The 26669-nt window shown below is 40.9% G+C and overlaps 1 protein-coding gene and 1 pseudogene across 1 annotated transcript in view; both read left to right on the top strand.

The window, feature by feature from the left end:
• The window catches only part of AGBL1 (AGBL carboxypeptidase 1), a 754644-nt gene that overhangs the window by 339367 nt on the left and 388608 nt on the right, over positions 1 to 26669 (top strand). The window lies entirely within an intron of this gene.
• LOC132668713 (tubulin beta chain-like) overlaps positions 1 to 26669 on the top strand; it is a 35678-nt pseudogene that overhangs the window by 637 nt on the left and 8372 nt on the right.

Raw genomic sequence — 26669 nt, 5'->3', positions numbered from 1 at the left:
ATCTGTTTTGTATCTTAAAGTCCTCATATGAGTGAAGTTATATGATATTTGTCTTTCTCTGACTAATTTCGCTTAGCATAATACCCTCTAGTTCCATCCATGTTGTTGCAAATGGCAAGATTTAATTCTTTTTGATTACTGAGTAATATTCCATTATATATATATTATAATATGTATATATAAATATAAATATATAAGTATATAAATATATATATAAATATATAATATATATATTATATACATATGTATATGCACACATACACACACCACATCTTCTTTATCCATTTGTTCATCAGTGGACATTTGGGCTCTTTCCACACTTTAGCTATTGTTGATAGTGGTGCTACAAACACTGGGGTGCATGTGTCCTTTCAAAACAGCACACCTGTATCCCTTGGATAAATACCTAGTAGTGCAATTGCTGGATCGTAGGGTAGTTCTCTTTTTGGTTTTTTGAGGAACCTCTATACTTTTTTCCAGAGTGGCTGCACCAGCTTGCGTTCCCACCAACAATGCAAAAGAATTCTCTTTCTCCGCATCCTCACCAACATCTGTTGTTGCCTGAGTTGTTCATGTTAGCCATTCTGACAGGTGTCAGGTGGTATCTCATTGTGGTTTTGACTTGTATTTCCCTGATGATGAGTGATGTTGAGCATGTTTTCATGTGTCGGTTGGCCATCTGGATGTCTTCTTTGGAGAAATGTCTATTCATGTCTTTTGCCCATTTCTTCACTGGATTATTTGTTTTTTGGGTGTTGAGTTTGATAAGTTCTTCATAGATTTTGGATACTAACCCTTTACCTGATGTGTCATTTGCAAGTATCTTCTCCCATTCCTCGGTTGCCTTTTAGTTTTGTTGATTGTTTCCTTTGCTGTGCAGAAGCTTTTTATTTTGATGAGGTCTCAGTAATTCATTTTTGCTTTTGTTTCCCTTGCCTCCGGAGACGTGTTGAGTAAGAAGTTGCTGTGGCCAAGACAAAACAGGTTGTTGCCTGCTTTCTCCTTGAGGATTTTGATGGCTTCCCATCTTACATTGAGGTCTTTCATCCATTTTGAGTTTATTTTTGTGTACGGTGTAAGAAAGTGGTCCAGGTTCATTCTTCTGCATGTCGCTGTCCAGTTTTCCCAGCACCACTTGCTGAAGAGACTGTCTTTATTCCATTGGATATTCTTTCCTGTTTTGTTAAAGGTTAGTTGGCCATATCTTTATGGGTCCATTTCTGGGTTCTCTATTCTGTTCCATTGATCTGAGTGTCTGTTTTTGTGGATGCAGGGTTTCTGATAATATTGTGTCATCAGAGGAAACATCCATTTGCTTTGGATTTTCCTTTGTAAAATTACAAAGGATGGGGCTGGGGCACCCAGTAAGATAAATGGATTCCTTACCCCCTTCAAAGATGCAACTGCTCATCATATTATCTGAGAGCATAAATCTGTATTAGTGAATCCAGTAGATGAGAACCAGACATCCCTGGAGCTCCAATGCTTTTATTTTAGATGAGATTGGAGGCATAAATGCTTATTGAAAATAATTACACTTTCATATTTACAGAGTCACTCTCCTTGGTGCTCATATTTCTTTCTAAGTATTACTTTATATCTTTTTAATATATATATGAATTACTGTCTTGTGTTATAGACATCAAGAAAGGCACAGGCAGTAGTAAGATGCTTTGATGCCCTCACATGGGATCACCTGGGGGACTTTCTATAAAATGCAGATCCCAAACTCCAGAACAAGATTGCGATTTGGAGGTTTTGAGATAAGGCCCATAAATCTCACTTTTTAGAAGTTTATCTAGTTGATTCTGATGATCAATATAGTGAACATATTGGTTGTATCATGAACATCAATTTTTCCCTTGTCCTGCCTCTAGGACAGAGACTTCCCTCTGTGTATTATCCCTACCACTTCTCTACCGTGCAGTTTCATTCTGTGAGCCAGACCCAGGCTTACCCCACTCAGGCCAATATGAAAGAATGAATCATAAGTTCTGGAGCTGATATAAAAGACTCTTCTCTTCTGAAGGCAGTAGATAAGATGCCCTGGAAGATGTAGATGTCAACCCAGGAATTGCAATGGACATTTTATTTACTGTAGCAAGTGAAAGATTTGCGCTACTGGGGGGTGACTGTGTACAGCCTGAGGATGAAGCTGACACTGTGGAGAGGACAGGATAGGACGAGACAGAGAGAGAGAGAGAGAGAGAGAGAGAGAGACTTGATGAGGCAATTGAGCTTCTTGATCAGGCTTGTCTGACTTGAAATTTATGTCTAGATGTTTTGGCAATATCAGCCAATATGGTGAAGCCAGTAACAGTTGAGTTTTAAATCACTCAGAACCAAAAGAGTTCTACCTGACACAGATTGCCAAATTTAGGAAACTCTGCTATAACTCTCCTTTTAAAAGGTAGAGAATCCAAAATGAGCATCAGCCACATACTTGACTCTAATAATACCCATTGGGTGCCTGCCAGGGCTAAGCACTGTTTAAGGACCGTGTGGAATATCAAGAGTTGGGAAGCCAGTTCTTATCTTCAAGGAGCTGACTGAGGGAGGAGACAGCCATATGCCTTGAAAAAGAGCTAATGATAGAACACAAAGGTGTTGAAAGAGATATACAATCACTAAAATAAAAGGATGTCAGAGGAGGAAGATCTATGAGTCAGTGAGATCAAAGCTACTTTTGAACTAGTTTCTCCTGACTGGATCCCAAGAATCATCTAGCCATCATTATTTACTGAAAAGTGTTTCTGTCTACTTTCTTGGACTGTTCTTGGGTAACTACTATGACCAAAGAAAAACATTCTGTAAGATGTGACCCCTGACACTTTTCTGGCCTCATGTCTTCATACTTGCCCTGACCCTTCCATCCTGCTTCTGCTATTCTGGCCTCCTGGCTGTTTTGGGGACACATCAGGTATGTCCCAGACCCATCCCCCTTTGTACTGGTTGTTTCCTTTGTCCAGAATGCTCTTCGCTCTGATACATGGCTTGCTCTGCTCAGACTTCCTCTTATTAATGAGGCCTTCCTGGACCAAGTGATATCACAAAGCACTGCCCCACACAATACTCTGTCTGCTTTACTCTGCTTCATTGCCTCTATAGCACCCAGCACCATCAGACATGGTATGTGTTCCTTGGTGTATTTTTTTTCTTTAGTTTATTTACTTATTTTGAGAGAGAAAGTGAGGGAGGGGCAGGAGGAAAGGCAGAGAAAGAATCCCAAACAAGCTCTGCACTGTCAGCACAGAGCCCAATGTGGGGCTTGATCTCACAAACTGTGAGATCATGACCTGAGCTGAAATCAAGAGTCAGATGTTTAACTGACTGAACCATCAGGCAACCCCCCACCCACCTTGGTGTATTTATTATGTCTCTCCTCTCTCTATGGAAGGTAGTTCCATTTAGGGTCAGGACCTTGTGTTTTCCACTTCTGTACCTCCAGCTTCTAGAATGATGCCCAGCACAGTGCCTAAGTATTCAGTTATATTTGTTAAGTGAATGAATATGTGCTAAAGGCATGGAAAGATGTAAGAGAGCACAAAGCATATCGAGTGACTGTTCAGTATTACTGAACATAGGGAGCTGTTTCCACCAGCCACCCATGTTTCCCTTTCCACATAAACACACAGACACCTAAATTAAATATAGATGTATGTTCCTGAATCTTCAAATCCAATATAGGCACATTGGTATTAATAATACAAAATACAATATGTCTGGCATCACTTTGTGAAGGAGATTGGGAGAGGAGAGGAGGAGACCCGAGTACTCCTCCCTACAGCAATCCCATACCCTTCTTGATAATATTTTGGTAGCTTGATAGAGGCATTTTATCCCAGAAAGCATCCTGACATTTATCCAGGATTGCCTGAATTTACTGCTGCAGTTACCAGCAAAAAGCTGTCAGGTTTTCGAGTTTTCTCATCCGTAGGAAGCTGGTCAATTTATTTTATTAGAATCTTTCCCAGGGCCTGACCCTCAAATAACTGATTTTGGTGTTTACATTCTTCGTGGCAAGGTAACGAAGAGGCCTCGTCAGCCACACCGAAGCTCTAGATATCTGAGCAAAACCTAGGACCAGCAACAAATCTTTCCAGCCCCACCTATTGGAAAAAGAATTTTTGTTTAGTATAGTATATTTTTAAACACTTTATTGGCTTTGTGGCAGAAAAATAAATTGTTAAATTAATGGCAAAACAATTCATTAAAATAATTCCATACATTTGATGGGATTTCTCTTTCTACCCTCTGTTTCATGTTGGTAGTTGATGGATGCAACTTGTCTTTTTTAGGATTGTCTATTTTTTTCCTCTGTTATTTTCCTCAATTTCTCTCTCCCATCTATGTGTCTTTTGCTGGCTTTCTTTGCTCAGTGCTAAAGGCTTTTTGTGATTTCGGAGTCCATGGGGAAAACCTTAGAAAGTTCCCTTACAGGTGCACACAGAGAAAGGATTGTGAAGGCTTCTGAGAGTTCCATGTCTGTCCACATGGGAAATGCTCCAGCCTTGTCACTGACAATTCTACCCATTCAAACTCAACCCAAGTATTGGCAAGAATGCAGAGCAATTGGAACCCTTCTGAACTGATGGTGGGAGCGTAATAAGGTACAGCCAGCTTGGAAAACATTTTTTGATGTTTCTTTAAATTAAAAAAAAAAAAATACCCTTACCAGACAATTCAGTAATCCTCACTTTTAGGTATTTATCCAAGAGAAATGAAAACACATGTCCACATGACTGTTTATAACAGCTCTACTCATAATCACCCCAAACTGGGAACAACTCAAGTGTTTATCAGCAGGTTCATGGATAACGAAGTGAGGCATAGTCATACAGTGGAATACTCTACAGGAACAGCATGCTGATACGTGGTGTAGCATGGATGAACCTCAAAGACACACTTTGTGAAGGAAGCCAGGCACAAAGGACTACATACTGTGGGATTCTGTTTTAGTAAATTATTGAACAGGCAAAGCTAATTGAAAGTGAAAGAAAGTATGGTTGCCTAGGGGCAGGGGTGGGGGGCTGTTGACTGCAAAAGAGTATGAAGAAAATTTCTGAGGTGTTGAAAGTCTTCTATATCTTGATTGTGGTGATGACTGCATGAATGTATACACTTGGGAAAACACACCAACTGTACCCTTCAAATGGGTCCATTTTAGTGTATGTAAATCAAACCTCAATGGCATTGATTTACAATAAAAACACACAAAATCCAAACCAAGTGAACTTACCTTTAAGGTTTAAGGACCTATCCAAGTTCTTCATCTGCCAAGCCCTTTGTCCAAAAACATACTCCTGCCTCTTCAAAACTCTAGGGACCATTTACCCATCAGGAGTCAGACAAGAACACTTCGTTAAATTATTACGAAGAAGCAAGCTCGGAATTCGAGATCTGGTTCTGCTGGCCTCTTCCTGTGGGATCTCAGGAATAATAATGAATGATAAAGACAATGAAAACAATGGGTATTTATCGATTGCTTGAAATGCCTGGCATTTGGAGTGTTTTATTTCATTGCATGAAGTACTTAGCATAGTGCCTGGTACATAACCGACCCACCGTAAGTATTTAGTGAAAAACCGGACAAATCCACTCCCAGTGTCATAAATGTCTCATCATTTTATCATCATTTTATATATAAGGAAACTGCGGTCAGGGAGGGTAAGTGACTTTTCTAGAAAATCTGAGCCAATATTTGGCAAAGCAGAGTGTCAAGTCTAGGCCTCTATTTTTTGGTTTTCCATTAAAATACATTTGATTTAATACAAATATGTGACTTCCAAGCTGGTTGATCTTATGTAAAATTGTCCTTATATTGAAATCATAATCCTGTGTTGACCAGCAGACAGTTCAAAATATGTGAACAATCTTTGTAAACTCTAAAGCTTTGTTAAACTACAAGAAATAAGCAATATGGTTAAGTATAGAATTTGGCTTTCTTTTCATCTATCATAAGAGCTAACATTTGTTGAGTGCTTACAAGATAGCACACGCTGTTTCAAGTACTGTACGGCATATATATGCATTCATTTCCTCTCAGGCAGATGTCATCATCATCTTTATTATTTATAGGTGAGAAAACCGAGGTTCATGCAGGTTTTCCCAGCCAGAGAAGCAGTAAGTGGCAGAGCCAGAATTTATTAGTTATCTCATGATCATTACTGTATGCTCTGCCATCCATCCATGTATCTGGCCATCTGTCCATCCACCATTCCATCCATCCATCAATCTGTCCATCCACTCATCCATCCATTTGTGTATCCGTTTGTCCATCTGTCTGTCTGTCCATCCATCCATCTCCAGAACACTAGTTCTCCGTGTTTCTCCTTGCTACATATCTGACAAACAATGTTCATTCAATGATACTGTCACATTATTGTCACTCATGTCGGTTGACTGTAGATTAACAGGCTGCAAGTTATGTAGATTTCTGTGTGTCAGTTGAAATCTGGCTTGACTTTTATTATTGCCAACCTGGGCTGGGTAAATTTAACATTGTAATTCATGTCACATTTACCTGGATAATGCCATCTTAAATGGAAAAAACACAAAGAGCTAACTCCTACAGAAAGTCATCCTGAATATTCTATCTGTAATGATTTTTTTCTCCTTCTATTGAAAATCTGTCTATTGGCCAAATCAATCATGGGATGCCCACATTTGACTCTTCAGGTAAATGGCTTATGTACAGCAGTTTATTAACATTCTTCCTGAGGACCATACCGTCCTCAGGGCATAGGAGGTGACGGTGCCTTCCAGGGAAGATGAGAAGAACCTTCAACCTCAGAGAAGACCTCGAGGGGTCCAAGTAGTTTATTCTTTGGATAGATATCCATGTCTGAAGGCTGGATCTCACATTTGGGATAAGAATCCCAGATGAGAATAAGTTCAGAGGAGGTCTGGTCAAAGTCACAGCTTGAATAGGATGTTTCAGTGAGGAAGCTGTGATTAAGCATGCCTCTAGAGCAAATAAAATTTAATATATTTCATGAAAGTTTTGATGCTTCAGTCTAAGAAAGGAATAGTTGCATTTTTTATGCAAGTCAGCTTTACCTGATTGGTTTCATCAGACAACATATCTATTAATGCCCTCACATTCAATCTTCATAACCTGTGATATTGTGTTAACTGAGGGGGAATGGCCAACATTTGAACATCTCAAAGAAGGAGTGCCTGAGCTCTGCAGATGGATATATTTATTAGCTATTCATTTTAATAAATATATACAGAGAGGGGGAGAGCACACACTATGTTTTGTCTGGTTAGTAAACTAAATGGGAAAAAAAATCCCTTTCATTATGGAGCTTAGCCAAAGTTACATTCCCCCCACCCCCACCTGGAAAACTGCAAAATAAAATATCTCTATTTCTCTATTCTTATGATGATTTTTAAATTTTTTTTACCTAAATTAATAATTAATTTTTTTTTTTACATTACTAAAGTAACTTGTTTCTTAAATGCTAAGCACCAGAATAATCACTTGGTCTGCTAGATATGCAACAAACTTTGATCTTTTGTGAGCATGCACGGAGGGCTTTTTATGTGTTTTGGGCTATTGGTGGCACATTAAATTTTTTGACCCTACCAGGTAAAGGGGAGGGTTACTTAAAAGGTTTGTGGCAACCTCTTTAAGATCCCACTGGGAACAATTCAAACAGCTGAAATCTCTGCTTTCTGAAGAGGACAAAAGACCCAAGGAAAACTCAACACAAAGGGCATCATTATAATTTTGTCTTAACTCATTCAGGAGGATTCTGGAATTAGGAAAGTGTGATTAGAGTATTTTGTGTTTGGGGGCAGGTGTCCCTAATAGGCTTCAAACTTCACATCTTGTAGAAAGACTTAAGATGCATCTTGAAGCCAAACAAGATTAGCAGCATTCCGGGGAACAGTTGCAGGATGTGTCTGCCTAATAGTTATATTATGCAGGATTATGCAGGCTTGTTGGCTTAAAGGGTGTCAAGGGATTATATAAATTACCCACTTTTGAAAAATTCAAAATAAAGGTTTATTTTCTGCCAGTAGAAAAAAGGATAATGTTAGGAACACATATTACAGCCATCAGTTCTCATAATTCCTCTTTTTCTGGGCCTGGGGTGATGGAGGGCCCTAGATTCTTCCATATAGGGTCCTCTGCCTCTTTGCTCTATCAGTGAGTGCCTTCAGTCATATGAGTACAGTAGTGCGACCTTATCTGTGGTTTTACTTCCAGTGTCAGTGACCCACAGTCAACTGTGGTCCAGAAACAAATGATCCTCCTGACCTATCATCAGAAGGTCAGAAGTGGCCCAATGCTTATGTCCCTCACCCACGTTTTTCACCTCACTTCATCTCCTCGCATAGGTATTTTATCATTTCATATCCTCCCAAGAAGAAGGGTGAAGATACAACAGTCAGATATTTTGAGAGAGAGACTACATTCACATGATTTTTATTTCGGTGTGTTGTTAAAATTGTTCTATTTCATTATCAGTTATTGTTGTTAATCTCTTACTGTGCCTAGTTTATAAATTAAACTTCTTCTTAGGCATGTATGTATAGTATATATAGGGTTTGTACTATCTGTGGTTTCAGGCATCCGCTGGGGATCTTGGAATGTATCCCCATGGATAAGGGGCACTGTCCAGTATAAATGGATCGCTGGTGAGTAAAAGTGGCAAGAAGATGTGAATAGGATAAAAGATTGCCCTGCTTTCCTTGTTGGAAGGCCCTCTTGTATTGCCACTTTTGAATATGAGTTAAACCTGGGCGTTTGGGTGACTCAGTCGGTTGAGTGTCCAACTTTAGTTCAGGTCGTCTCGCGGTCCATGAGTTCGATCCCTGCATTGGGCTCTGTGCTGATGCTCAGAGCCTGGAGCCTGCTTCGAATTCTGTGCCTTCCTCTCTCTGCTGTTCCCTTGCTCAATCTCTGTCTCTCTCTCAAAAATAAATAAACATACAAAAATTTATTTAAATATGAATTAAATACAATAAGAAGACTTAGAAGACTGGACAAGATGAAGCCAATGAGCATGATTACTTAGTAATTGGAAAAAACGTAAAATCAAGCCAGTTTTCCCCAACATTCAGAGGATGGATTTCTCTAAAAAAGTGATGACTTTGAGAAGTAGACTATTAAATAAGAACACTAATTATTAGTTGAAACATAATATTGTAGTTAACATGTGACATAATTTATATTATGCTGCATTATGATGATTTGCGTGTATGTGCTAGACACTGAGCTCTCCATTTGTACCAGTTTTCTAATTCATATTTCTCCCAACATTTGTATGTGAGCAGTAATCCTATTGTCCTAATTGTGAGATGAGAACGTTGAGGTGAAGAGAAGTGTGACGTTCAAGGGCACACCACCTCTAAGTGCCCATTGCAGATTGATTATCTCAGATTGCAGGCTGTTTGGGGAATTTTTAAGTTTATCATAGGCTCTCCTTTGTAGTTTAGTCTTATGAGGAAGATGAGGTTGGTAAGAAAATAGATGGGAAATTGCAGATGATTTGCAGTAGAGTCAAATAGACATATCAAGGTCCCATTGAGCACCACTCAGACAAAGCCTTTATGAATTAATTATATTTTACAGAATTAGTTAATCATGTACTTATAACTATTCTCATCTTTTTTTTTTTTTTTTTTTTTGCCTTAAAGGCTTGGTAAATTTCATACATATCTTCAAGTGAACTACTGCTCCTCAGTATGCTTATTCACAGATTGTCATTTGACCTTAGAAAATTGGAATTTTCTACTTCTCTCTGGCTAGTCTGCTCCCCCTGCCCCTTATCTGCAGTTTCACTGTCCATGGCTTCAGCTTCCCATGGTCAATTGCATTCTGAAAATATTAAATAGGAGATTCTATAAATAAACACTTCATAAATTTTAGGTTAGGCCCCATTCTGAGTAACATGACGAAATCTTGGGCTGTCCCACTCTGTCCTGTGAAGGTTGTGAATCATCATTTTGTCCAGCACTCTGTGCGCTACCCGTCCATTAGTGACATAAGTATGTATATCTAGGGAAAAGCATAATATAAATAGGGTTCAATACTGCTACAGTTTCAGGTATTCATTGGGGGTCTTGGAATGTATTCCCTGTGTTTAAGGGCAGGAACTACTGTGTTCGTTCATTTTGGCATGCACCCTTTGCCTTCTTAGTTATGGATATACGATAATCATGGGAGTCTGTCTATATAATAGGTACCCTCTAAGTGCATCCACCTTAAGGAGGTATTCTCAAGGAAAATAGGCATATTATCATTATTTTCATGGAAGGTTCACATTTTTGGAGCTTGCTGCCAATTTGGTAAGATGAATAAGAATTGCACTTCTGTTCTTCTGAGTTTTCTCTGGTCTTATTTCACTTTGACCAGAAAGCACACACTCAAATACATGAGGGAAACAGAAGACAGGGTCAATGCAAGTATTTATTTGTCCCCAAGACCTATTCCCCATAGTCTAGCTTGCCTAAAAATATGCAGCAACAAAATCTTCATTCATTATTTTTATATCAAACACTGAAAATACATTTTCCAATTCTCACTGTCATACCTAGTTAGGGTAAGAAGAAAGATGTGGGGATATAAATGTGAGCTTCTATCAAAGTTTTGCCCAATTGAAGCCTTGATTCTTTTATATAATTTTACTTGCTTCCTTAGGAAGCAGTCTTTATATTAGAATCAACTTATATAGCTAGAGTGCTTAGTGACTTGCTAGCTGTTTAAAACCCTAGAGCACTTCAAAATGAGGAAACAATTTTGAGTCAAGGTTTGAGCATAGATTGATGACCAAAGCTTCCTGCTCCTACAGAAGGTAGAGGAAAGAAGTCAAGAGTTGGACCAGTTTTGAGTCAATGCTGGATAGACTAAAAAATGAGTATGTACTGGACACCCAGTTCGATTTGGTCTCCTGGTCTTGAGTGTCCCTTGCAGCTGTGTAGACCTAAAAAGACACTTCATGCATTAAAAGTATAAATGGGTGTTTGTTGAACATACAGCTCTCAGGGACCTCCCCACGGAGATTGGGATTCAGAGGGTCTGGGATGTCATTATTAGCCTGCTTAACAAATACCCTAGGAGATCCTTAGCATCAGAGAATTTTGAGATATTCTGCTGAGAGAAGGAAGATGTAGCCTGGCACAATTAATTGGACTTTCCCACAACTTTTCCTCACCACTTCCTCTGGATCAGCTGAGTTCTCCCCACTAGTTCTGCAACATTGGCCTTTCAGCTCAGCACTGTCTTCCCTGGGTTCCCAGCTTTCGCCTGTCCACCACCCTGCCTCTGGGGTCACAGCCACTTGCTATTTCTACTATTAGCCCTGAGTTAATAGTAGACTATTGTTTGGCCAACATGAGAGATTTGACAGTTTAGTGCCCAAACCATTTTCAGCCCGAGGTTAAAGAATGATATAATCTTTTTTTTTTTAACTTGTTTGTTTTTGGATAAGTGTGCTAAGCAACTGTATTCTAAGTCAGTGGACCTGAACCTTGAATGGGCTCTCCTGAGGAGCCTTACAAATCATACCCTTCATTCCTGCCATGATTCTGATGTGGGGCATGGCCCTGGGTATCACAGGCATTAAAGGTTGCAGGTGCCTCTAATGTCCCCCCTGGTTGAGACCCACTGCTCTAAGGTGTCCTGTAATGACTCACCTTGTCCACAGGGGAGTGGAACTGGATTGATAACAAACTATGCTTCAACTATAGAAACCTCAGTGCCATCTTTGAAGGGGTCAACCAAGGGAGCATATTGCTATCTAAACTCTCTTTTCTAGGAGAGAAGACATTGCAATGGACCCCTTTTATGCCTCGCCACTATTTTCCCCCAACCCCCATATGAGAAGAACATGTTAAAATATCTGCTATTTACATAGCACGTGTCTTCCTGGAGCACACATACCGTATATACAGATTTTTCTTAAGATCTCATTAATCCTCACAGATTTTTTTAATTTAAGATTTCACAGGAGTGTCACACCAATATATAAATGTTGAAAACACTATTTTCAAAATACATGTAGGTGCCATGATTTTCTAACTTAATATTTACATCCCATAACTGTTCATGGATGTATGTGTATGTGTATATGTATATATAAAACACATAAAAATATATAACCTATATAAAACACAAACGCCCCAACTGTGCTCGCGTTTGTCAGTAGTTCTTTTCGAAGCCTTCTTTTACTCTTTAGTGCCCCATTTTTTCTTTCTCTTTCCCTTTGCGAAAATGTTCATCTCTCTTTATTGCTGGAATTCCCGTGGCTACACTTTTAGTTAGTTCTCTCACTGCGTTTGCTGATTTCTCCTATGCTGATGTCAGGGTTGTCTCCTCAGTCAGACAGTGGGAGCGTCCATTGCTTGCAATCTTCCCATACGGTCCCTCCAGCCCTGTTTAGTCCATGCCAATCTCGGTTTTCTTTAGTTAATTGCCTAAAAACTGAGTTGCTCCATTAGTTGAACAATAAATAATGGTAATCATAATTGCCAGCATCTCTTTCAAAAGGCCAAGTCATGTGGGAATTGGGAGCACACACTTAGGGATCAGACGGACCCAGATTCAGATTCTACCTTTTTAGAATATATGACTATTTTATGCCTCTTCTCTTGGGTTGTTGCAAGGATTAATTGAGGTAGTCATGCATTGAGTGGAGTGGAGTGCATATGGTGCATGATAAGTGATCAATAAAGTGATGTTCTTATTGATATGCTACCAAACCTCCAAGTTTCAGGCCCAGCTTTTGCTCTTTGCTAAGATCTATTCTGACTCCAGCAGGGAGACTTCATAACTTGTTTCCCTGTTGCCTCATTTTCACCCCCCTTTATACGGACAGTCCTTTATTTCTTTTTGTTAGCATTTCTCTGTGCCCTAGACTGTAAACTCTTGAGGGATGGGATGTGATTTAAATCATTGTATCCCTACTGCCAGATACGCAAGCATATCATGAAAGCATCGAGCCAGGCAGAGAACTTACTACCTACATTTACTTGGATGATTCACACTGAGCCCTTGACTAGAAAATGTGTGTGAATTTCTTCATTTGCAATCTAGGAAGAAAGCACTAGATGAGGCCCTCGTGACCTTCAAGACTTTTTTCTAACTGGTCTTAAATTGGAACTTTACTAAAACTTTTCAAGGTCTGGTTTTCAGAATGGAAATGTAGAAATTCTGTTTACTGCAAAATGTCGGCATGCTGAAGCGCAAATTACCGAGCTCTTCCAGGGTGTAAGCAGCCGAGTGTGTGGTATAGTTTCTCAGACTCCACTGCCAGAGTCTTTATTCCATGCACTTGGCTCCCTTGTCTTGGTTCTGGTGAATTCCAGCGGCAGGTTGTGTTCCCCACAGAGCGGCCTGAAATCCTCTGTTATGGGCACCGCTATGGGTTTGCTCATCCTTACTCTTCTGGGAATAAAGTCATTTCATGTGGTTGGTAAAGAGTCTTAAATGATTTTATCATCAGCCCTCACTGGTCCTTTAGGAGCAGGGCTTCCTTTTTTTTTTAAGGTTTATTTATTTATTTTGAGAGAGAGAAAGAAAGAGAGAGTGCACACACGAGACGGGGAGGGCATAGAGAGAGGGAGAAAGAGAATCCCAAGCAGGTTCTGCGCTGTCAGTGCAGAGCCTGACGTGGGGCTCGATCTCATGAACTATGAGATCATGACCTGAGCCAAAATCAAGATTCAGATGCTCAACCGGCTGACCCACACCGGTGCCCCACAGAGCTTCGATTCTGATGGGAACTGAATCGGGCTGAAACTGTCACTAGTAAGGTCCCTCTGCTTGTCGCTTCCAAAACACAGTGCTCACGGTTATGATGTCCCCTTCATCACCAAGGAACAATGAGAAAGGTTTGTGAACTCCTTAGCCAGTAATTCGTGACCATGGCATTAAGAGAGTGTCGTGCACAGTAGGTGTAAGAGGGACATGGAGGATTTAGGAGACACACGACCAGTCTTGAAACTGAATGGGAACAGACTTCTTTTATGTCCTCTCCTTGAATCTAATTGGGCTAGATGAAGGGGGAAAGGCAGAGGGGACTGTGATTGACATTTTAAAAGCATATTTTCAATAGTTGGTGAGGACAGAGGTTACAGTTGTGGTGACTTCTCCATGTAAACGGTTTCCTTTTCAGGGCCTCCCATTGCTTCCATTTCCAAAGGGTGATGCACCTCAGAGTAGAATATGGAGGAAACTGGGGACAAAGTCAAGGGGGATACAATGTGTCAAAGAGTGACCTCCCCAAAAGGTATATGCATCTGTTAATCCCAAGAGCCTGTGATTGTGACCTCATTTGGAAAGAGGGTCTTTGAAGATACAACTAAGTTAATGATCTCAGGATGAGATATCATCCTTTATTATCTGAGTGGACCCTAAATCCAATGGCAAGTGTCCTTATAAGAGACAGAAGAAAAGATACACAGAAATGAAGGCCATGGGAAGATGTAGGGTGTAGCCACAAGCCAATGTCTGGAGTCACCAGAAGCAAGAAGAGGCAAGGAGTCTCCCCTAGAGCCTCTGGAAGGCACACCTCTCTGCCTACACCTTGATTTCAGACTTGTGACTTCCAGAATTGTGAGAGAATAAATTTCCATTATTTTAAGTCATCAGGGTTGTGATGATTTGTTCTGGCAGTCACAGGAAATGAGTACAGGTAACCGGAACATACATCAGGGGGGCAGTGGTAGAGTTCATGGGTTTTGGTGAATAAAAACCTTGGTTGAGTATAAGTTCTCCTACTACTTATTAGCTTACACAGCCTTAGGCAAAAATATTCTCTCTGATATCTGATTGGTTGGTTCATTGATAGGTTCATTCATTAATTCATCGTGAATTATTTATTTATTCAGTAAATACATACTGACTTCCTTCTGTGCTGTAGCCACTGTGGTAGGCATTGTAGTAAGGAGATGCATTTCTTAACATGAAGCAATTTTACATCTAGTGAAAAGAGACCAGCTATTACAGTGTTTGCTACATTTTCTTGTATCTGATTATAAATATTCTAATTGAGAAAATGCTAATTGGGGAACATTTAGAAAATATAGATAGGCAAAAGTAAAGTAAAAATAGCCTATTATTCTAACACCAAGGGATTAATCACAGTAAACATTTTAATAGATTTCCTTCCACCCATTTATATATACAGTTGTACTTTTATGCACATTTGAATAATCTATCCTACTTTAACATCATATTGACAGTCTCCTCATAATGCGAATATTACTTTTTTTAATGTTTATTTTTGAGAGAGAGAGAGAGAGAGAGAGAGAGAGAGAGAACGAACACAAACGGAGGAGGGGCAGAGAGAAAGGGAGACCCAGAATCTGAAGCAGGCTCCAGGCTCTGAGCTGTCAGTACAGAGCCTGAGGTGGGGCTCAAACTCACGAACCTTGACATCCTGACATGGACAGAAGTCGGATGCTTAACCAACTGAGCCACCCAGGCGCTCCATGAAACATTACTTTTAAATATCATTGTGATCTTTACAAATTCCTTTCTAGAGAATACCGTTGCCTGTCAGAGTAGCATTTAGATTTTACCCAAATTTCTTATGTACACAAATATACATTTGTGTTCTGGGAGTTTGCTTAAGCAGCCTGGAGAAGGGGTGCCTAACCCAGCTTGGGAGGCATCAAGGAAAAATTAAATGTGATAGCAATAGTGAGGTCCATGTCACAAGGCTATTCCAAGTATCCAGTGAGGTAATCCAGAAAAAAACTTCTTGCTTAATGCTTAGGATTTCTCTCTCTCTCTCTCTCTCTCTCTCTCTCTCTCTCTCAGCTGCTTTGATTTTCAAAAAATTAAAATTAAAAAAAAATCACAAAGCCCAAAACCGCCTAAGTTTCACTTCTATGAGATACACATGGTTAATATTTTGATGTATAAACTTTCATCATTTTGCATGTATACAAATATATATAGTTTTCCTGCCATTTTCCCCCTTTTTTATTTTAAAAAACGGTCATGTAACCCACTTTGTGTTAATCTGTTTTTTTCTCCATATCAAAACTATTCTTCTGAGATGCATCTTTAATGACTATATCATAAGTATGTTGTCACAGGGATAGAAAATAATTTATTTGCCACTATGCTGTTGTTAGAGTTTTAGTTACTTCTGTGACTAAAACAGAAGTCAGTACTTGTCCAAACTGTAGATTATTACCTCAGAATTGATTCCCATAGTGGATTTCTGGGTTGAGTTTCTGAACATTTTTCTTGCTTTTAGTAAGTTGTACCAAATTGCCCTTGGACAAGTGTCCTGACTTGCACCTTTACTTGAAGTGTGTGAAAGTACCCATGTTCAGAATGTCTGTTCTGAAGGCCATAAGGAAGAATATTAAGGCAAAGAATATTTATGTAATGGTGAGCAGTCTAGTTGGGTTAAAGCCTAGAAATAATGTGAAGGGCTTTGAGCAACATGCTAAGAACTTTGAAACTTATTCTTATGGCAAAAGTACTATTGGGTGTTTTTGTTTTCATTTTTGTTTGTGTGTTTGTTTTGTTTTGTTTCTGCCATTGAATGCTGGTAACTATTTTCAATGGGTAGGGTTTGTCAGTCCAAGGGGATGCAGTTTTATCAAAGAAGAGGAAGAAAAAAAAAAGAGTGAAATCTTTTCTAGGAAATGGAAACTGAACCTAACAGATGAAGGACAGAGAAAGACCTATCTTGGTCTTTTGCCATATGGGACTTCATGGTGGTTTGTGACAGTAATGATAGCCACCATTTATTGAGTGACTATTACATGCTAGAGGTGCTTTCTTAAACTTTTATTGAATATCCATAATAATTCAAGTAGGTATATTAAACCAAATTTTATGGATAAGGAAGCCAGAGACTAGTCAGGTCATGTACCTTGTCCAAGATCATACAATTTGTAAATTATAGGGCCTGGAATAAAACTTACATCAGTTGCTTCCAGATCCCATGCTCTTACTACTGCCCTACATGGACATAATTGTGCTTCATGAGGAGGACTTTTTTGGTTCTGTTATTAACTCATGTCTCTGAGACCAAGGGCATAGTGGGCTTGGGTTGACATATGTAGTAAATGCCCTGCAGAGTTACCTGCCTTGCACATAATTTTCTGCAGATTCTGCCAAACCAACATCTTAGAACTAGAAGGAACTTCAGTGATCATCTGGTTCATTGTCTGCTGTCCTGAAGTCCTCATTCACATTTAAGATAGATATTTTCTGCTTTAAAATTTCACTGAATTACACTTGAAAGACCCATTTAATATACTTGAGGAGTGGAATGAAAGAGGAAAAGTCATGTTTGCTTCTAGAGAGGTAAGCACTAAGTAGAAAAAGTGATGTATGGATAGTGTTAGAGATAAGTCCAAGAGTCGGCTGTGTTGTTTTCAGCCTTATCCATCTTTCACAGCTTAGGAATTCTTGTGCTAAGGAGAAAGAAGAAATGTACTCCTGACCCATAACTGTGATGAGTTAACCTACTTTGGTAATATATTTATAATCCTTTCGAGCTCCTTGGAGGAAAGATGCAATAGGGATATAAAATAATAACAGAGCTAACCTTCAAGAATTTTCTGAACGCCCAGGTATGGTTTGAGGTTTAATGAGTTTGTGTTAGTAAAATATTCTGATATCCCAGTTGAAGGGAGCTAGAGAACGCAAATGGTTATTAATTATTATTATTATTGACTCCTGCCCAGAGTCATGGAGATTGATGGCCTCCGCCATTTTTTTCATCCCCAGGCATGTAGCTGCAGGTGCCAGTGCAGTGTGCAATAAATGTCTAATCCCTTAGAAGGATTAACTCTACATTGGTTTAAAAAATAACGATTTCCCATAATCTATTCTGAATATACTGCTTGGTCCCCCTCCTGTTTCATCTAGTGACTCTTGGTATCTATAATGAAAACCAAGTGCACTAAAATTCTGTCTGGACCCTTTGTGTTTTACACTGGGTAGCACTGTAGAGAAACTTCACAGATTGGTATCATTTCTGTAAAATCAGAAGAGGAAGAACTGTGGAGGAGTAGTTTTGCTTTCTCTGTGGTGTATTTTGCCTACTTTGTGTCATACTGGCTGGCTCTTGCGACCTAGCACCTCTATACTAGGTCTATACATTGTCAACCTCTACCAGGATTTTTATCAATTACCGTATTTTAAATGGTCTTAACTGCTCCAACAGAAGCTTCAGAAGCTAAGCCAAAATATGTCTCCTGGGTTTCATGCTTGGCCTGAGGAGGCAAGGGGTAAAGTTGGTGGCTGTTTAACTCTGCCCCAATCACTGTCTCTTGTCATTGGCTGAGAAACACAATGGGAAGATTTGGGCGGATGGACTGGTTCAAGTACATCTCAAAAGTGATTACAGAAAAGTTTCATTGGTTTTTGAGATACAAACATTTAGCCATTAAAATAAACAAACTTCTGCATCCCTATAATTATCGCTTGCCAAGGCAGATGCAGCTCAAATGAATCCCAGCTCATCTTGAATGCGGTGATGATGTCTCCAAATGAAGCTTTTTGCTATTTTAGCCAGAGAGGGAGCCGCTGGCATTCAGCGGAATGATCTTGTGACGACGTCCTCCTTGTTTTCCAGTCAAGTTTGAAGGGCATTTCCAATCAGGTTAATGAGGACCTGCTGATTCAGAGCTGAAATGGCTTGTTTGCATCTCCCCTCTGGTCTATCCATGAAACGCCGTTCTCTTTTATCCACCGGCCAATCACAGCCTGCAAGAGGAACATCTGGCTTGAGCAGCTGCCAAGAGAGGAAGCACACTTTCTGTCCCCTCAAGCCAGTAGCAAGTGTGTGTAATTGAGAACCTGTAATTGCAAGAAGGCACAGACCTAGGCATAAACCATAAGGAGTTGCTGAGACAGGAGACAAGGAAGCATAGGCAGGCTTTGTGGGACCTTTAAGGGAGCCTGAGGTGGTAAGAACCACACAGGGTAGGGCCGCGATTCAGTGTCATCCATATGTGGCTAGAGACGTTATTGTGACATGTGTCTGACAATACACGTGCCACTTTTTAATTAGATGGAAGTGAAAAAAACAAAGAGGAGAACTTAATATTTTCTCATACAGAACATGTAAGGAATCATGGGTGAATCTGGGAGGAATTGCTTTGGTTCTAATGACTAAGTCTGCCCTGAGCCCAGATTTATTCTTACGGAGGCATGTGGCAGGCTAAGATAAAAACTGGTTTAGGGGCACCTGGGTGGCTCAGTCAGTTGAGCATCCAACTCTTGATATTGGCTCAGGTTATAATTCCCGGGTTATGGGATCGAGCCCTGCATTGGGCTCCAAGCTGAGTGTGGAGCCGGGTAGGGATTCTCTCTCTTACTCCCTCTGCCTCTCTCCCCCTCTTGCATGCTCTCTCCCTCTCTCTCTACAATAAAAAACAAAAAAGAAAAGAAACTGGTTTGATGCCTCCACCTTTCCATGCAAGCTCACTCTCCTCAGCACACCAAAATGCTATTGCCTGAGTAGAAGATGGGTTTAAAAAGGACAGCCTATTGGTGATGTATTCCATATCTTCTCAAGAGATTCCCAAGGTTGTCTCCCTTCTCTTGGGGTCTGTTTCCTCTCAACCCTGTGACTATGCTTCTCAACCAAGATGGTTGCTGTAAAGTTGCTCTCAGAACGTTTTCAAAGCTATGGGTGAAGCAAGGTAAGAAACACTGAAGGTGACTGAGAAAGTTTGAAAAGTCTCCTAGATTTTTCCAGTTTGCCTTACCTTCTCCACACCCCCCACCTCACTTTGTACCTCTGTCTTTGTGAATTTCCACCTACGATTGGCTTATAAAGTAGTAGAGCAACTAACTTTGAGCCTCAGTGATCTCTGAGAACCTCTCACATACAGAAAGGCAGGGCACACATGAGGCCAAGTACAAAGCAGTGGGCAAAGTGGACTGTACCAAGTGTTAAGGTCAAAGTGCCCTGAGCAAGGTGTTGGCTGACATACTGATGATCCTGTCACACTTTTCACAGGACCTGATGACAGCATTCTCAGGACAAGACCAAGAAACAATATTATTCTAGAAAATTGAGATTGCAGTTTAGCATTTGATCACCACGTTGTTTTGAATACAGAGGTCGCAGGGGGCATTAGGTCCAGTTATCCAACAAGGGTTTACTGAGTGCCAGGGACTTGGGTCAGGGATATACTGGTGAACAACACAGATAGAGCTTTCATGCAAACTAAAGTCCGTGTTCTGAGGCAATGGCAGTGATTTCTGATGGAAAATAACTTCTCTCCTGGGAGGAGAGACACGAACTGACCTGGGGAGGATGACAAGGAGACAGTGATGGCACAGGTGCAGCACAGTCACGTGTTCAAAGGCCCTGCAGGAGGAAGACAATGTGGTTTGTTTGAAGAACTAAAGAAGACACGAGTGGACCCCCAAGTAGCAGGTTCCTTAGGTTGGGTTCCCTGGGGTAGCAGCCTCTGAGAAAGAGATCTGTGGGCAGGAAGTTTACTGGTGAGGGTGTTCAGGATCAACATGGAAAGAATGGGCAGAGGGCAGAATGGGCCGTAAGGTAGTAGCAACACAGACCTTGTCTGGTTCCTTAGACTGCTCTTCAGAGCCCCGAGGCCATGGGGCCAAACCTCTCCATTCCCACAGAGATCTTGCAGGTTACCCCCAGGGAAGGGATGTGACCAAAACTAGGACAGATTTGGGGGCTGAAAGAAGTAATTCTCAGAGAACAACCCAGCTTAGAGTTGAGTTATATAGGCTTTTTTTTTGGTGGGGGGTGGAGGGGGGGGAGTGTTAGTTCTCTGTGCATTCTGGCTAAATGCATCTCTCTGTAATCCTCAGTGTATGTCTTTGGTGCTCATGTGAAACTACCTTGAGTGGTTATTGAATCCTCTACTATAAATGCAGAGTCAGAATTAATTTTGAGTGGATAAATCTGCACCTGGAATGACAATTAAATGCAGTTTAATATTATCAAGAACTGGCCAACAATGGCCCATGGGCTAAATCCGACCCTCCCACCCCGCCGTGTTCTTAAGTCACTCCTTTTGGAGAATCTTTCCTAACTCATCCTGCTTCTTCAGTCTCCCTCTGAGGTAAAAGTCATTCTTCCCTACTTGCACTTTGTTAATTGCATCATTGTAATGGTTGTCACATTTTATTATGCTCACGTGTACGTTTGCCTCAGTGGCCAGTTGACGAGGTATCGTGGATATGGACTCTGTCCCTTCAGCTTTGTGACCCATGCACCCAGTACACTTCATTTCCTTCCGAACGCACAACACAGCTGTTTGCTGCGTGAATGAAGAGATAAATGTAGTAAATGTACTTGTTATGAATAAAGAACCTGAGGATAGCTGCGAGAGGACTGTTGAACATGATTCAGAATCTTTATTATAACCTCATCTTCTCAATGCTATTCTTATCAGTAGGACATTGGTCAATACAATTAGGATCCATGTATCTTTGGAATTCAAATGCTCTTTCTCCCTCCTTATATCTCCCTGTTTGTAGAGACGTGGGTCTCAGCTATGCCTGTCTCTACTTGTTTACCCAACTCCTGCCAAAGGTCTGACTCACCTTGGAGCTCCACACACTGGTTCCTGGTGACCTTTGACAATATCGAGTTAGTTCCCAGCTTGAGTCTTAAGTGCCAATCCTACCTGCATAGTTTTCCATATTCTTCTCTTTGCATAGCCTGTTAGATGTTTATCTTTATGTCATGGTGGCCTATAGGACTTAAATCATACCATACCCCCTTTTTAAGGTATTGGCCCAGATCAGTAGTCATCCAGTACTCTGTGGTTTTAATCACTCTGCTGGCCCTTGAGCCTGCCAGTTCTGTCTTACTCTGATCTGCAGACTTCCCTGACCCTCTACAACTGGCACCAGAAGGCGTTCTGTAATCAGAATTCAAAGAGTGGAGGGGTCAGGTTGCTGGGGGGTGGCTACATGGTGCAACATTTTTCCAGAAGCGAGGTCAGTCCACCTGAAATCTTCTCCCCTCCTATTACAGCTCTTTGCTTGAGAAAGGAGTTTCTTCCCTCCAAGGGCAGCTTCTCCGAAGCCCTGTGACAGCTGAAGTGAAGCCCCAGTCCTGGGGTGCTGCTGGTGCCGTTGACTCTAGAGCCAGTGAACAGCATGATGGTGAAAATAGTAAATAATAAGTGATGCAGCATTATAGACTCATCACGCACATTTCATCCTGAGCTGGGTCAAGGGCAGAATATGCATCTCTTAAAGACCCATCTTAGAAACCCAGGTGTCTTTAGTGATGAAATGAGCTCAAAATTTGAAGAGAAAAGCCCCCCTGTTTTTTTCAAGTGGCTTCGATCCAAAGGGAGGCTCTGTTTGCAAGAAGGCATAGTGTCAGATAGCAAGTCTAATACATTTAGGTGGCCCCTCAGTCTCACCTATAAATAGGACCCAACTGCAGGATTAATATTATTTTTCCTACAGTGGTTCAAGGACTCATCCAACAACCCTTTCCCCAAATGTTGAATGTTGTCTTTATTCTTTCTCTAAGCAGCCAAATTCATTTATTTGGAATTGAGTCTCTGAGCTGGTGACTCCTGGGAAGTGGAGAAAACCAGAAACCAGCGTGACGGAATGGCCCGTGTTGGACCTGAATAATCATGGAGAGAACACTGGTTTGCAGGGTGTGTCTGTTTCATGTAAAGAGTTCTCAGAAATGTCTGGATGGGTTTCAGATCCCCTCCTTTGCCTTCTTCTACATGAGTGGGTTTCACCTGGTTGAAGCAAAGAACGAGAGCACTAAACATCTTTAACTAATCTTGAACTTTTTTGTTCATTCCCCAATTTGGTTTCCGGTCATATTGGCCCACAATTTTAGTTGTGGTGTTTCAGCTAAACAACAGCTGGGAGTTGACAGCCAGCCAGCTGCAGCCTGCTAGAGCAAACACTTGAGCTCCTAAATGTATAAAAATGATAAAATGACTAGACATATAGGTTTCTAATTGCAGCCAGGATTCTGCAGCTGGGAAGTCACCAGAAGATATATATTCTGTGTTGTAATCCAGCAATCATGTGCTCCACCCCGACTGAAAAGCACTTCCCTTTCCCCCACCCCCAAGATTGCTGCCAAAATGTGAAGTCCATTTCCAGCCTGCAAATGATGTTCACTTCTTATTAAGGAGCTGACCCGGCTCCAGACTTATAAATCCAACCAAAGATTGAGCCAGGGAGATAGATCAGTTGAAGTTTGAGGGGGAAATGATGATAAGATAATGCCAGAAATAAGACTCAGATGATGCAAGCCCCAGATGAGATATATGGGGGTCACAAAGGCAGCCCCCCAATCCAGTACCGCATGCAGCATCACATGTGAGATTCAGAGTGGAGCCTCTTGTTTTCTCTCTTCAACCTGATACTCCTCCTCCCTCCCCTCCTTCCCTTTCTTTCCCCCGTTCCTCTTATCTCTACATGCATGCCCTCCTTCCTGCAAACAACTGTGCAACTCATCACCCTTCTCTGCTGGGTCTGTTCCAACAATGGGGGGGGGCGTTCATCTTACTTGAACGTCTCTTCCAAGCACTGAGAAGGCTTTCTTCTTCCTTTGTAGCAGAAATTTCCCTGACATCAAATATTCATCCTTCTGGGTCTATATAGTTCATCTTCCAAGCATTTGTTCTTGATTTGGGGGTGGGGGAAGAAATGACCAAACTTTTGTAGTTCGTTTTCTTCTGCTTGAAATTTGGCTTTCAAACTGTCATTTCACAGTGGATTTAAAAAGCTGAACACTTTCTTTGTTCTCTCTTTCCCTGGAGTACTGATCTTCCCTCTGTTGGACTAACTAGTCTTAATAACAAAAGGACTGGTAGGGCAGGGGGAGGATGATGTGTCACAAAGGAGACCAAGAAAGAGCAGTACCTCTGGGATAGTCTAAAGCATTATCTGGCAATGTCATTGGGCCCATGGCACTACACTGCCCTGGCTTTTTGCTCTTTTGTGCTAGAACAAAAATTCCTTAATAGAAGGGGCCTTTTATTTATTCTTCAGGATCGAGCCCAGAACCTGACATGTCACATACACTTAAAAATAATGCTTATCAATGAACAGTGAATGAATGAACCCCCATCAAATCTGGTTGGATCTGTTTGTGCTAATGGTAATGCCCTACATTTGTAAGATTTTCTAAAATGTTTCCACATATATCATTTTACTTGATGTGACTATTAGTGAGTTGTCACTTTTTCCTACACTTTCATGAATGAGCCAGAAAGCATAAAAATAAGCAACCACTTTGAGACAGAGAATTTAACTAGAAGGAGCCATGGCACAGATGATCAGATGTATCACCTACCTGGCCTGTTGCAGTTTAGATCAGAGTCAGCAAGTCATAGCCTGTGAGCCAGATCTGGCCTGCAGGTCATTTTTGTAAATAAAGTTTTATCAGAACACAGCCATGCTCATTCATCCCGTAATGTATGTGGCTGTCTTCTCATTTCAGTGGCAGAGCCGAATAGTTGTGAGTGATGGTCAGGCCCGCACAACCCAAGATAGTTACTATTTGGTCCTTGATGGAAAAGATGTGTTGACCTCTGGTCTAGATTTTACTAACAGCAGGTGCATGTGTCACGTTTAAGGATGTCAAGGAAAGTAAGGAAATCCTGTCTGCCTTTGGAGCTCCTCTTGATTTTGGGGTGGTATTTTCTGATTGATGATCTATGTAATATACTTTAAAAGAAAGCTTTGGGAGTAAGCGTGGGGAAAGTAAATAAGAGACAACAAGGAAACAACCTCTTCAGTCAACATATGGGTGAAGGCACGCTGGAGTAACCCTGGGTTTTTTTTACTCCAGTTTGTTGTGGTGTCTCAAAAAGCTCAGCGTGAGGCACTTCTGAGGTCCCATTGTTCCACAAGGCATCTGTGATGTTGCACTGAGATATGCCAGCCCCCCTCCTGATCTCACACTTTCTGTTGTCTTTACACTTGAGAAGTCACTCCAGATGCGGTTCTGCTGAAAGTAACATAATTAGGTCTGGACGCCTTTCATCATCCATGGAGTGGGTACAGACTGTCTTCTCTCTGAGAACTTAATCTTTTTTTCCCAAAGGATTCCTGAATAGTGTGAACATATGGGACCTCTCACACCTGTAGGCATTTTAGCAATTTCCTCTGATGAATCCATTTGTAACCCTCTGCTCTGTTATACCAACGGGTTTCTCTTCTCTTACTTTTTAAATATATTTTTGTTGTTGTTGTTACCTCTGAGAGATTTTGCCTTTCGCAGGGGCCAGGAAGTCATGAGATATCATGAGATATATGGTTAGCTGTGGGGAGATTTTTGCATTTGGTTGACTTTTTACTTTTGATAAGTTGGGTAGGATTTTTCTAAAGGCAGATCCTTTTTATTTATCTGCATGACAACACCAGTTTTCTAGAACAAGTTCAGTTCCAGGATTTGCAATTTGCCTCTTTATCTTGGTGATTATCATTTAGCTTTACTGGTTTTATCAGTGAATTATAGATAAGGGCACTGATTGCAAACTGGTTAAGCCACTTCAAGATTCGATTAAAATCCTGCAAGTAAGAAAAACATTGAAATATCCTGTTTCATGGAGGCATCTGCTGTGTTAAAATAGCATAGACTTCAGAAGAAGAAGATTGGGATTCTAGCCACATCTCCATCCCTCCAAGACTGAAGTTAATTTGCTCTATAACTTCCCTGAGCCTCAGTTTCCTCTTCTGTGAGATCTGGATGATCATAATATCATTGCCCTTGCTGAATTCAACTTCATTCCATTCATTTTGACAGAATTCTCTTGAGCATATACTCTTTCTAGGCTCTTTGTCTAGCACGATGATTATACAAAAATATAATTTTTTCTCCTTCAGTTTACAGTGTAATGGGGATTCAGATACATAGAAAGTTGGTTTCAATATGACTTGGTACAGATCTTATGGAATATGATCTGGGTTGTATAGGGATGTAGGAGAGGGATAGTTTTCTCAGTCTGAGTTTCCAGGGAAACTTCCTCTGAGACATGATACCTAAGCAGTTATTGGATTAGCGTCATCAAGCTAAGACAGAAGAGAAGGGTACTTAGGTGGTGAGTCTAGGCACCAGGCCATGAAGGCCTTGTGAGCCTTGCTAAAGAGTCCCCAGTTTATCTGGAACACTCTAGGGGTCCAGTGAGGGGGTGTGACACAACAGGATATACTCAGTTCTGGGCCTCAGGCTAGGTTCTGGGTGTATGTGGGAAGTGGGGGTACAGATAACAGAATACTATTTTCAAAAACTAATTGTGTTCTAGGCACTGGCCAAATCCCACACATTCATGAATTCTCTTTGTTCTCATAGTATCCCTCTAAAGTGAACTTTACTTCCATTTATGCTTGAGGGATGGGGACTTAGAGATGACATATACATTGCCCGCAGTATGCTCATAGATGAGGGGAGGTTGTGTAAGTGGGATCGTATCTCAGCATGAAAGAAGCCATTAAGAGTTCTGTATGGAGTGATGTAGGTACACAGAAGAAAATAGCTGAGCTGTGCTTGGGGAAGTCTTTGTAGAAGAGGTAGTGTCTATAAGGTGAGTAGAAATTGTCCATGAGATAGGAGGGTACAGCCAAGGGAACCACAAGAAGAAAAATGGTGGAGCAGACACTGGAACTCCAAATGGTTGTGTATGGCTAGTGGAGTAGAGTTGAGGGTCCTGGGATTAGATGACATGACAGGTAAAACCAAGCTTCATGGTACAAG

The sequence above is a fragment of the Panthera onca genome, chromosome B3 (genome assembly GCF_046562875.1).
Source record: "Panthera onca isolate mPanOnc1 chromosome B3, mPanOnc1 haplotype 2, whole genome shotgun sequence".
Classification (NCBI taxonomy): Eukaryota; Metazoa; Chordata; class Mammalia; order Carnivora; family Felidae; genus Panthera; species Panthera onca.
This window is presented reverse-complemented; position numbering and strand designations above follow the sequence as displayed.